The 12,343-nt window shown below is 39.4% G+C and overlaps 1 long non-coding RNA gene across 1 annotated transcript; it reads left to right on the forward strand.

The window, feature by feature from the left end:
- Positions 1-10,696: 10,696 nt before the first annotated feature.
- On the forward strand, positions 10,697-12,129 carry LOC138876499 (uncharacterized). The gene is made up of 2 exons (XR_011401803.1): positions 10,697-11,150; positions 11,899-12,129. It is a non-coding gene; the product is annotated as an uncharacterized lncRNA (long non-coding RNA).
- The last annotated feature ends 214 nt before the right edge of the window (positions 12,130-12,343 follow it).

Below are 12,343 nucleotides of genomic sequence, written 5' to 3' on the forward strand. Positions count from 1 at the left end.
CACAAGAGATTGGAAATGAAAAAGGCAAGGAAAAGTAATTCCAAAGCAGACCCAACGGCTACAAGAGAGAAATTGGAAAAAAGTCTTCAATGGCTTGAATTGCTCTTGGAGAATCTCTCTTTTCATATGTATAGATAAACGTTTCTTTGTTTCCTTGTTGGCTTCATTCAGAATATTGTATTCAACTTCTTTCTTTAGTTGACATATTCCTTAGTTGACACTTGACATAAATCAACTACTTTAATTTTCACCTTTTTTTAAGTTGGAGGTAATGATTGAATGTACTCCTAGCTTGGCTCAAAATGATCAGAAAGGAAGCTTTGGAAGAGGTTTAGTAAATATATTTGCGATTTGAAACTCAGAGGAAATATATCGTGTGGTGAGTGCGCCAAGAGCAACCTTTTCTCGAACGAAGTGATAGTCTATCTTAATATGCTTGGCTCGAGCATGAAATATTGTATTAATTGACATATACAATGCACTTTTATTATCACAAAAAGCTGAGGTGAGTGATGTAGTGGAATACCAATGTCTCGAAGGAGAAAAGTTATCCAAACTAATTTAGCCGTCGTAGATGCCATGGATCGATATTCTGCTTCTGTGCTAGATCAAAACACTGTTGGTTGTTTTTTGGGGGACCATGAAATACAATTAGCACCTAGATATATGCAAAAACCTGAAGTACTTATCCTTGTATCCGAACAACCTGCCCAATCTGCATCACAATAACCATAAAGTTTGAATGGACTTTGAGAAAGGAATTTAAGGCCATAGTCTGTTGTTCCTTTTAGATATCGAAGAATTCTTTTGACGGCTCTCATATGCTCTTCCGTCGGATGTTGGAGATGGTTGCAGACTTTGTTGACTGCACAATGTCAGGTCGAGTGTAGGTGAGGTATTGGAGAGCACCTACTAAGCTTTGACACTCTGTTGAATCAATGGTTTGAGTCTTCAGGTGACGGCAGTGATTTTAATGCCATGGGAGTATTGAAGTGAGAACAATTTGTGGGCTTGGCTCGATCTCGTAGTTCCTTTGCGTACCTACTTTGGGAAATAGTGATTCCTCCAGGGAAATATTGAACTTCGAGACCAAGGAAGTAATGAAGTTGGCCAAGATCCTTGAGAGATAATTCAGATTGTAGTTTCTTGATAAGATTCTCTAAAAATATATCATTATTTCTTGTGAGAACAATATCATCAACATAAATTAACATTAGTACAACAATATTTTCTTTATGTAATGTAAAGAGAGAAGGATCAGCTTGACTGCATTTAAACCCAATATAAATAAGAAATTTTGATAAACGATCAAACCACGCTCTAGGAGCTTGTTTAAGATCATAGATTGACTTGTGCAGTTTGTAGACATGGTTTGGATGTTGAGGATCCTTAAATCCAGAAGGTTGTTCCATGTAAATTGTCTCCTTGAGGTAGCCATGAAGAAAGGCATTCTTGACATCTAGTTGTCACATTGTCCATTTTTGTGACAGTGCAACTGCAAGAACAAGCCGAATCGTTGTGGCCTTGACTATTGGGAAGTATGTTTCTTCATAATCCACTCCTTCAATTTGTTTGTATCCTTGTGCAACTAATCTAGCTTTGAATCTTTCGATCGATCCATCTTCTCTATGCTTGATGCGAAAAATCCAATTAGATCTATATATATTAGCATTATATGGTCGAGAAACAATGGTCCATGTTTGGTTGGTGTGGAGTGCTTGGAGCTCTTCAAGCATGGCTTCACGCCAATATGGGATAGTGGGAGCCGTTTTAACACTTTTTAGTACTGAAGTGGTCATGGTAGTGGTCAAGGCTTTATATATCCGCTTTTCTCGATGCTGTTGAATGCTTTCAGCCAATATAGGGTCAAGATCAGGCTGAGTATCAAGTTTTTGACGAGTTATCATATGATGCCTATTTGTTTGTGTCACATCAAGACTTGAACCTATAGAAGATGAATTCAAATCAATGGTTAGACTAATACTCAAATCAGGTAAATCATTAACATTGATAGAGTTAGTGTTGTTATTCTCGGTATCATTTGTAGGGCTAGCTTCAATATTTTCAGCTTGACTATGATCTTTATTGTTGTCGGGAGGTATAGCTGGCATGATATATGCATCATCAATTGTCATGATGTCATCCAGTACGATGTGTTCCTCCCCTTTTTCCATATGGAGGTCATTTATCTTTTCGTCGGAGCTTTCCTTTTGAGATTTGTTCTTCCCTTTTTGCATCCAAGAATCAGTGTCGGAAAATATTGTGACCTCAAAATTCTCCTGCAATATACTTTCTTTGTTAGGGGCACAAGGAAAAATAGTTTCATAAAAGACAACATGTCTAGATAAATAAATCTTATTTGTAGAAGGATCCAAACATTTGTATCCTTTATGAATAAGACTATATCCCAAAAAGATGCATGGATATGTCTTCTTAGAGAATTTGTTCTTTCCATAGTCTCTAAGGTAGGGAAAACACTTGCAACCAAAAATTCTCAAACTACCATAGTCAGGATGGTGATTGAATAATTTAAAGAATGAACTTTCCATATTCAGTGATTGAGAAGGCATACGATTTATGAGATAAACAGATGTAAGGAAAGCATCCACCCAATATTTGATGGGTAAGCAAGCTTGAAAAAGTAGCGTGAGTCCTGTTTCTACAATATGACAATGTTTCCTTTCTGCCACACCATTTTGCTCAGCTGTGTTTGGACATGAAAATTGGTGATGAATTCCATAGTTAATAAGATGATTTTTAAAATCAGTGGAAAAAAATTCTCTGCCTCCGTCACTTTGAAGAACTTTTATTTTATGCTCAAACTGATTTTCTACCATTTTTTGAAAATTAAGAAATATTTTAAGGAAATCGGATTTTTTTCTCAATAGAAACAACCATGTGTATTTCGTACAGTCATCGACAATAACAACATAATATTTAAAATGTTGACAGGATAAGATGGGTGTTGGACCCATAAATCATAATGTAGTTTATCTAATGGACATTTTGAAAATGTTATTTGATAATGAAAAGGAAATTCGATAACTTTTTCCCATTTGACAACTACTTGAAACTGCTGGACGTTTTTCCCAACTCGAAATATTTATCAAATTTTTTGACTTTAGAATCTTTAGATATCGCAAATAGGGATGTCCCATCCTTTTGTGCCAAATATTTTGCAAAGATTTATTCTTAAAGTCAAGGAGAGCTTGTTGATTTATTTCTCCAAGAGCATAAAGTCCTCCCTTTTTGCATCCTTTAGCAAGTATCCTGCCATGTTGAGACTTAACCACAAAATCATTAGCAAAAAATTCAACGGTCCAACAGAGAGTAAATTTTTCTTTATATCAGGAACAATGAGAATATTTTTCAGACTTAAGCTACCATTTTTGGCTTTAAGTTGTCCTTCACCAATATGAGAAATGGGAAGGCTTTCAGCATTTCCTATAAATATATATCCATTGCCCTTATATAGAGTAGTTTTGGCAAGTTTACCTGGATTGTTTAGGATGCGAGTTATCGTTCCTGAATCGGCATAGAGTGAAGAATCTTCATGTTCTAATTTCATTGCAGCAAGAGCCTTATGAAGTTGGTCTTCAGGTTGAAAAGAATGGCCAAACCGATTCCAACATTCCAAGGTTGAGTGATTAGTTTTACCGCAAATTTGGCAAATGATAGCTTGTTCTTTCTTTTGTTGATGCGGATCGACACTATAATTAGTTTCCTTCGGCTGGTATGGTATTTTATCATTAAAATTTGGCATAGCACTGTAATTACCATGGCGCGCTGCTGGAGCAAAGCCTCGTCCTCTCGAGTTAAACCTTCCCCCACCACGATGTTGTCCTCTTCCTCTTTGTCCGACAAAAGCTTGTTCATGGTGAGGTTGCAAATGATCTTTCTCCTTGCTTTCATTAATCATTATCTGTTCATGAGTTTGCAAGGCTACAACAAACTGATTATAAGTAGGATAAGGGTCTTTTTGCTAACATAGCAGTTCGAGCAGTTTGAAAATCCTTATATTTAGCATCAAGACCCCTAGCTAGTTGAAATATTTTACTTGTATCGTCCATTGGCTTTTTAATTGCAGTCAAGCTATCACATAAGCCTTTGAACTTCTTAAGGTATTCATCAAGATACATTTTTCCCTTTTTAAGGGATATCAATTTTTCATTCAAAAGTTGTTCTTTTTCAATCGTAGTAGGGAGAATCTAATTCTTAATAGATTGCCATACCTGATGTGCCGTTTGGATGTTTTCCAACGACATTAGAATCTCTATCTCTATGTTTCTTAGTAACAAAGCCCTTAGCAAGCCATCATTGTTGATCCAGGTAAGGTACTGCGGATTTGGAGCAGCCTTTCCGTCGTCCCCAGTGATTTCTTTTTTCGGCTTGCTTTCATTGGTAAGGTGATGTTCTAATTCAATGCTCCGAATCAAAGGTTCTATTTGAGAACGCCAAAGTAAGAAGTTTGAAGTGTCTAGTTTCAATGAGATGAGACTAGTACACTGGTGCAAAGTTTGAAGAGAAAGAGAAAGTTCTTGCACTTGTTGGTTAGAATTAGCCATAAGAGTTTTGCTTGTTCCAATCTCTTGTGAGGGATCTAATACCATGAAGAGATTTGAATATATAATAATCTCATTCTTTTTCTGTGTTTTCTAACATAAAAGATATCATATTATATACACAAGAGATTGGAAATGAAAAAGGCAAGAAAAAGTAATTCCAAAGCAGACCCAACGGCTACAAGAGAGAAATTGAAAAAGAGTCTTCAATGGCTTGAATTGGTCTTGGAGAATCTCTCTTTCCATATATACAGATAAATGTTTCTTTGTTTCCTTGTTGGCTTCATTTAGAATATTGGATTCAACTTCTTTCCTTAGTTGACATATTCCTTAGTTGGCACTTGACATAATTCAACTGCTTTCCTTTTCACTTATGCACGACATGACATTCATACGCATATGCATGATACTATAAGTATTAAATAATATACAGAGTTATCCAGACTTACAGGTTAAACCATGTACTCCATGTTTCTTTCATGTCCTTTATATATTGATTTACATGTCTTACATACTTAGTACATTATTTGTACTGACGTCCTTTCGTTAGGAACGCTGCATTCATGCCTGCATGTATAGATAATCAGTCTAACGAACCCTCAAGGTAGACGAGGTTAGCATTCAGCGAAGGATCGGTAAGACTCCACCTCATTCAGAGTGCAGTTGAGTCTATAAGTCATCGTGTTAGAGTTTTGCTACAGTCTTATGGGCAAGAAGGTGCCCTATCTTGTTTTATGTCTAATATTCTTAGAGGCTTTGTAGACAGAGGTTCAGTTTATACAGTATGTCATAGGCCTTGACGGCCCATATGTATTCAAGTTTTAGAAATGATAGTTTATTGATTCAGTGTTGCCCACTTACAGTTGTTTATTATGAGTTGTGGCCATTTTGGCCCATGATAGCTACAAAAGGAATGATTTTAGCCAACTCAACTTATATATGTTCTAGTTTTGATCGAATGATTATGAGTTATGGAGTGGTTCGCTCGAGCCAGCTTGGCACCGGGTGCCAGCCACGCCTCCCCAGGTTCAAGGCGTGACAGGTATCCCGGGGTCCCAAGCACACTGCCAATGGTCCATCGAAGGTTCTTCTATACAACGTTCTATTTTCATCGAGAGAGAATCTGCTGCTTTGGTTCAAAGTGTTCTTGACTCTTTTGGGTCCGCGGGGAGCTACCCGTGCTTCAAGTAGTCGATGTACTTATTCCTCCAATCCCACATTAGACTTGTTGAATTAATCTCTGCATGGCCTTCTTCGACCACCGACTTCGATAGTTGGACGACAGTCCCCGGGACGATGTCATCTTCTTCAACTGATGACCCCAAGTTTGCAAGTGCATCAGCCTCGCTGTTCTGTTCTCGAGGTACATGATCCAGTGTCCATTCCTTGAAGCGATGCAATGTTGCTTGAAGTTTGTCCAAGTACTTCTACAGTCGATCGTCTCGAACCTCGAAGCTTCCATTTACTTGATTTACTACCAAAAGGGAGTCACACTTTGCCTTGATGACCTCTGCTCCAAGGCCCCTGGCTAGTTCGAGACCTGCAATCATGGCCTCATACTCGGCCTCATTGTTAGTCAATTTAGAAGTTTTGATAGATTGCCTAATGATACTGCCCGTAGGCGGTATTAAAATGATGCCGAGCCCGGACCCTTTTACATTCGAGGCACCGTCTGTGAAGAGGGTCCATACCCCCCACTCGTTTTTAACAAAAGTTCCTTTTCTACTTCGGGCATAAGGGCAGGCGCGAAATCGGCCACGAAGTCCGCCAAAATTTGAGACTTGGTAGCCGTTCGAGGCTGATATTCAATATCATATCCTCTAAGTTTGATGGCCCATTTGGCCAACCTGTTCGATAATTCGTGTTTATGCAAGACATTTCGAAGTGGGTACGTGGTCAGCACACATATATGATGGCATTGAAAATATGGTTTTAGTTTCCTAGATGCGCTTATTAATGGAAAAGCTAACTTTTCTAAATAGGGTACCTGGTTTCAACATCTCGTAGGGTCTGACTCACATAATATATAAGGAATTATGTACCTTGATCTTCCTGAACCAACACGCCACTTACCGCCACCTCGAACACGGCTAGATACAAGTAGAGCATTTCATCTTCCTTTGGAGTATGGAGCAGGGGTGGGCTCGAGAGATACCGTTTTAATTCTTCTAAGGCTTGTTGGCATTCCGGAGTCCATACGAAGTTGTTTTTATTCTTGAGTAGGGAAAAGAAATGATGGCTCCGATCTGATGACCTCAAGATAAATCGGCCTAGGGCAGCTATCCTCCCGGTCAGCCATTGTATGACTTTCACATTGTTCACCACGGTGATCTCCTCGATGGCTTTGATTTTATCGGGGTTGATCTCTATCCCCTGTTCGACACCATGAAGCCCAAGAACTTTCCCAAGCCAACTCCGAAAGCACATTTCTCAGGGTTAAGCTTCATGTTGTACTTTTTTAGGATATCGAACGTCACCTGCAAATGGTCCTCTGCGCGCAGGGACTTAACTAGCATGTCATCAATATAAACTTCCATAGATTTGCCTATTTGATGTTCGAACATTTTATTAACTAGGCGTTGATACGTGGCTCCTGCATTCTTTAGCCCGAAGGCATTACATTATAGCAATATGTACCATACTTCGTGATGAACAAAGTCTTTTCCTGGTCCTCCAGGTTCATTTGAATCTGATTGTACCCGGAGTAAGCATAGAGAAAGGTAAGGATCTCATGGCTAGCCGTAGCATCGATCAATCGATCGATGTTGGGAAGTGAGAAAGAATCTTTAGGACATGCTTTGTTCAAATCCATGTATTCTACACACATTCTAAGTTTATTCCCCTTTTTAGGGACTACCACTACATTAGCTAGCCATTCGGGATAATTTACATTCCTAATGGATCCTATTTTGAGAAGTTTGGATACCTCTTCTTTGATGAATGCATGCTTTACCTCGGACTGAGGTCTCCTCTTTTGCTTCATCGGTTTAAATCTGGGATTGACACTTAGTCGATGGGTAGTTATCTCCGGTGGGATTCCTGTCATGTCTAAGTGAGACCAGGCAAAACAATCAATGTTATCGATAAAAAATTGAATGAATTTTTTCCTGAGTTCGGGGGTTAACCCCGTCCCTAGGTATACCTTTCATTCTGGAATATGCTCGATCAATATGGCATGCTCGAGTTCCTCGACCGTGGACTTCGTCGCATTCGATTCTTCGGGGGCAATGAAGGTTCAGGGGGTGAGAGAATCTTCTTCTTCCTCAGCAACCTGTTCATCGGACACTTGTCCCCCGGGATCAACCGAGGACACGGGCTGTGATTGCTATTTGGTCATTTCTTTGTCCTTCGACTTTTCCGATGTGGATGGTGCCGACACCGGTGCCAAGTCGTGCATTGCAAAAATCTCCTTAGCTGCATGCTGTCTCCATATACTGTTTTCACGCCATCCTTTGTTGGGAACTTCATAATCTGATAGAGGGTCGATGGTACCACCCTCATGCTATGGATCCACGGCCTTCCAAGCAAAGCATTATACCTCATGTCACCTTCAATGACATGAAATTTGCTATCTTGTATGGTTCCGGCCACATTGATTAGGATGATGATTTCTCTCTTTGTTGTTTCACTTGCCATGTTAAAGCCATTCAAGACTCGAGATGCTGGTATGATTTGATCGAGCAACCCGAGCTGCTCCATGACCCTTGACCGGATTATATTTGCCGAACTACCTGGATCCACGAGAACATGTTTAACTTGAACTTTATTTAAAAGGATAGAAATTACCAGTGCATCGTTGTGAGGCTGAGATAAGGCCTCGATGTCTTCCTCGCTGAATGTGAAGGTGTCCTTGGGCATGTAATCCCGAGTCTATTTCTCCTTTGTGATGGACACTTTGGTACGCTTGAATATAGGTCCTTGTGGGACGTCGACTCCACCGATGATCATGTGAATGACATGTTGAGGTTCTTCAGGTTTATTCTTCCTGCCTGCATCTCTCTCCCTGAAGTGGTTCTTAGCTCGATCACTTAGGAATTCTCGGAGGTGGCCCTTATTGAATAACCTAGCCACTTCTTCCCTTAACTGCTTGCAATCTTCGGTCCTGTGCCCATGAGTACCATGATATTTGCACATCAAGTTGGGGTTCCTCTGAGAAGGATCAGTCTGTATAGGCTTGGGCCATCTAGTATCTCTGATTTTGCCAATGGCTGAGACGATCCCCGAGGAATCGACGCTGAAGTTATATTCCGATAATCTGGGCGCCTCTGCCGGTCCCAAGTGCCTATCAAACCCGGTATTTCTCATGAGTCCCCGGGAACTTTGACCTCGATCTGCCCTTCGATCATTCTGAGGTATGTTACGCTTTGACATGTTCCTTCGATCCTGGCGTATGGTTGATATCTTTCCTTATTCGATCTTGACCCCCTGTCTGCATTTCCTGACTCTATTGCTAGTAACCTGCTTGGATAAACTGAGCCCTAGGGGGCTCCCAATTGGTCATCCTCGACCCTAATTTTTGATTGGCACCTGTTATGCATATCCGCCCAAGTCACAGCGTGATACTCGACCAAGTTCTGCTTTAGCTGCTTTAAGGCTATCGAACTTTGTTCATTTAGCCCCTGAGTGAAGGCTTGTATGGCCCAGTCATCGGAGACCATGGTAACTCCATTCGTTCTGATTGGAAACAGGATACAAACTCCCTCAGCATCTCGTTCTGATTGGACTTCGGGGGAAGGTTATGGTACTAGATCATGGCACCTTTAGACAGACCCCAAACCTTTTTAGCAAAACAGATTCAATCTCATCGTCTTCCAAATTATTTCCTTTTATGCAACAAGTATATGTGGTGATGTGCTCGTTAAGATCAATGGTTCCGTTGTATTTCGAGATATCTAGCATCCGAAACTTCTTAGGAATGGGCTTCGGAGCCGCACTCTGGGGGAATGGTTTTTGCACGAACTTCTTCGAGTCTAGTCCTTTCAAAATTGGAGGGGCTCCCGGTATTTGATCGACCCTTGAGTTGTATATCTCTATATTTTTGTCATTTTCTTTAATTTTCTTTTCTCTGGTCTCAATCCTTTTGGCTAGCTCTTTGGGCATTTTCATAGTCGTGGGGTTAGTCCTCGAGCAATTTTCATCGGGCATCTCTAGCGCTGGTTCAGCACGTCGAGTGTTCACTGGTTCGGCTGTGTTTGAAGTTCTATTCTGACTCTGAAGTTGAGCGATGGCGACTTGTTGGGCTTGCAATATTTCGAATATCACCTAGAGGCTGACTCCTCCTTCTTCCATTCCTCGTGTTCTTCGGCCATCGGGTTGGGCTTCCCTGTGTGCATTCTTTACGGGGTCAGTGCATGCGTCCGTGTTTAGAGCATTGTGCGAACTGATATCAACTGGCTCCATATTTGGCACCCCTCAAGGTTTATAGGTGGTACACCGACCCCTATACCGCTGCTTTCTCCATGACCTTCGTCCTCGTGAATAGGTGCATTCTGTGTGCTAGACATGTTTAAGCCTGAAATCAAAGAATCTTTGACAAGAAAAGTGTAAAGAATAACACATGTTATCAGAAAACTAGCACAAAAACAATCACTATTATCTTTAGCCCCACTGTGGGCGCCAAACTGTTTACCTCAAAAAATGGGTGTAACAATTAAAGATGAATTGTGGTTTTAAAGATATGTGATTTATTCCAATACTAGTGAATATACAAGTAATACTAAGCTTAAATAAGAAGAATTGATGAACCAAACCAGTATTATTAGTGTAAATGCCTAATTTTCGCCTTATATATATAATATATGTATGTGTGTGTGTGTGTATTTATTCTTATTTGTGTATGTATAGGTTTTAAGAGTTGAGTAATGGTTTGATAAATGGGGTGGGTTTTGGGCTAGTGTAATTTAATTAAAATTGAGCCAAAATTGGCCCAAAATTTGAGCCCAAAGAGCCCAAACCCGGTCCAAAAGGGGGCAGCCAAGAAGAGCTTAAAATGACGTAGTTTTGTCTTGAAACTACGTCGCTTTGGTTAAGTGACAAGATTCAATCTCATCCACCCATCTTGATTTAATCCAACGGTCCTAGTTTGATATTCATCCTAGGTATTTAAAGCCTAAAATCCCTAAAAAATTTCCCCATTTCCCCCTTATTTCCTCTCTCTTCTTTCCCTCTCCTTCTTCTCTCTTCTCTCTCTCTTCACTCTCTCTACGCCGCCCCAGCTCTGCCCACCGCCGCCTGCCAGAAATCGCCTCCATCGGCGAACCACCTCCAAACACCTCCAAATTCACACCACGTAACCTCCACAACTTCCTCTTTCCATATCTCCAAACCAAATCCTAAAAAAATCTCTCAAACTCCTTGAATCTTAGATCTATGAAATTTTTCCGTCACTTTTTTGCCCAAATTCATGAAGCTCCAACCACTACCACCCCAAAATACCTACATCAATGGATAGAGCTCCTCAAGACCTAGCTATTGATGTCAATTCTACCCCAAATATCCGGTGACCAAAATCCAGCCTAATTCCGGCGACCTCCCGGAACACCCTCTTTGGCATACCACCATTTTTTCGGCCTTTTGAAGTGTAAAATGGTAAAATACTATTCTTTTCATGGCTGATTTTTTTTTTTTTTTAATTTTCAGATTTTTTTTTGTCTATTATTAATTATTTTAGCATTAGTTTTTGAAGTTTAAAATGTTAAATTTTCTGTTTTTGCACTTGTTGAAGCAGTAAAATAGTTTTGTATTGATAAAAGTAAGGTAATGAAAAATACTTAAGAGTATATGGTACTTGTTTGGTTGTTTGTTTACTGCTTCAAGACTCTTTGAGTACAACACTCAAAAGTCAAATTGTTTGGTAAGAAAATGTAGACCTTTGGACATTATTTGAATAAAGTCTATCTTTGAATAGTGGAGAGCAGATTTTGTTTGAAATACTTGACAAGATTTGAACTAGAAAGTCTTGCATTTTGAATTTAAAAGCAGATTTTGTAAAAAAATCTGTCAAAAAGATTGATTTTTAATTTTTTGAAATAGCTGGTTGTTTTGATATATAGAGGGGACTCCATCACACTTCCAGAGGGGACTTTTTATAATTGTTTTGTCACAAAAACAAAAAAACAATTCAGCAGTTGAACACATGAAAAGTAAGCTGAAATAGTGAGCTTTGGGATTGAATCTTAGAGTGCAAACTTTTAAAAAAGTATAAGTACTCTTTAGAGTTCGTTTCTGGGTTCCCTCTCTAAGTTTTCGGGTTGTTTTAACACGGATTTGCTGTTGTTTTGCTGCTGTTTTAATGTTGCTTTAGTTGCTGAACTACTGTTTATTCTTTTGCTACCAGGTAATCCTTTAAGACTCGTAATGTACGTATTTTCAGTAATGGGAACAACTTGAACATGTTGCACCATTTAAATGTGTTTGATGTGATGAATAGTTTGACAACAAAAGAGCTTGTATGTTATTGTTATGTATCAAGCATGTGATAATGTGAATATAGTCCTTCATAATACTTGAATATTGAGTTGTAAGTTTTTGAATGTGATATGTAAGTCGTTTATGGATTTTTTAAGCATGTTTTCAAGCTATTATATCTGAGTAACAATGCTAAGTTTGTCATGAATGACTTTAGGTGTATAACACATAGCATGAGTTCGTTTTAGTTGCTGAAATTTCACTGCCAACATATGCTTCTAGGAATGTTGTGATAATATCTTTGTGAATCTGGCCATTTTGCCGGATTTGCAAAAATGGCTATTTTTGTAAAGTGGGCGTTTATACAATTGTGA

This window comes from Nicotiana sylvestris, chromosome 8 (genome assembly GCF_000393655.2).
Source record: "Nicotiana sylvestris chromosome 8, ASM39365v2, whole genome shotgun sequence".
NCBI lineage: Eukaryota > Viridiplantae > Streptophyta > Magnoliopsida > Solanales > Solanaceae > Nicotiana > Nicotiana sylvestris.